Source organism: Myotis brandtii, unplaced genomic scaffold (genome assembly GCF_000412655.1).
Source record: "Myotis brandtii unplaced genomic scaffold, ASM41265v1 scaffold97, whole genome shotgun sequence".
Classification (NCBI taxonomy): domain Eukaryota; kingdom Metazoa; phylum Chordata; class Mammalia; order Chiroptera; family Vespertilionidae; genus Myotis; species Myotis brandtii.
In genome coordinates, this window is record NW_005372020.1 from 866,561 (window position 1) to 866,978 (window position 418).

Below are 418 nucleotides of genomic sequence, written 5' to 3' on the forward strand. Positions count from 1 at the left end.
CTTCCGGGGCCCTGCCCCTGGATCCAGGGCGCGGGGCGCTGTATGGGGGGGCTGTGCGTCTCCTGAGCCCATTCAGGGCGTTGGGGTAGAAGTGGGGGGTGTACGGCTCTGGCCCGAGTGTGTGGGGGAAACTTTCTCTGGCCACAGGAGGTCTGGGGTGAGGTCTGCCCGTTTCTGGGGGCTCCTCCCCACACCAGGAGGCTGTGAGCTCACGGGGGTCGGGGTCTGTGATGTGGGGACATGTCCACTCCCAGCCCCTGGACCAGCCCCGTGTGGTCCGCATCCAGGGGGCCTTTGAGCCCTGGGGGGCCCAGCGAGCCTGGGTGCAGAGGCTCCTCACCCCGGCTCACCCCACCTGGACTGCATTGTCCCGTCCCCACCCCTGCTCACAGGCTCCTTCCGCTCCGGCCGCCCGGTG

At 69.6% G+C, this 418-nt stretch overlaps 1 protein-coding gene across 1 annotated transcript in view; it reads left to right on the plus strand.

Moving 5' to 3' along the window:
- NCOR2 (nuclear receptor corepressor 2) overlaps nucleotides 1-418 on the plus strand; it is a 172,730-nt gene that overhangs the window by 110,416 nt on the left and 61,896 nt on the right. The window lies entirely within an intron of this gene.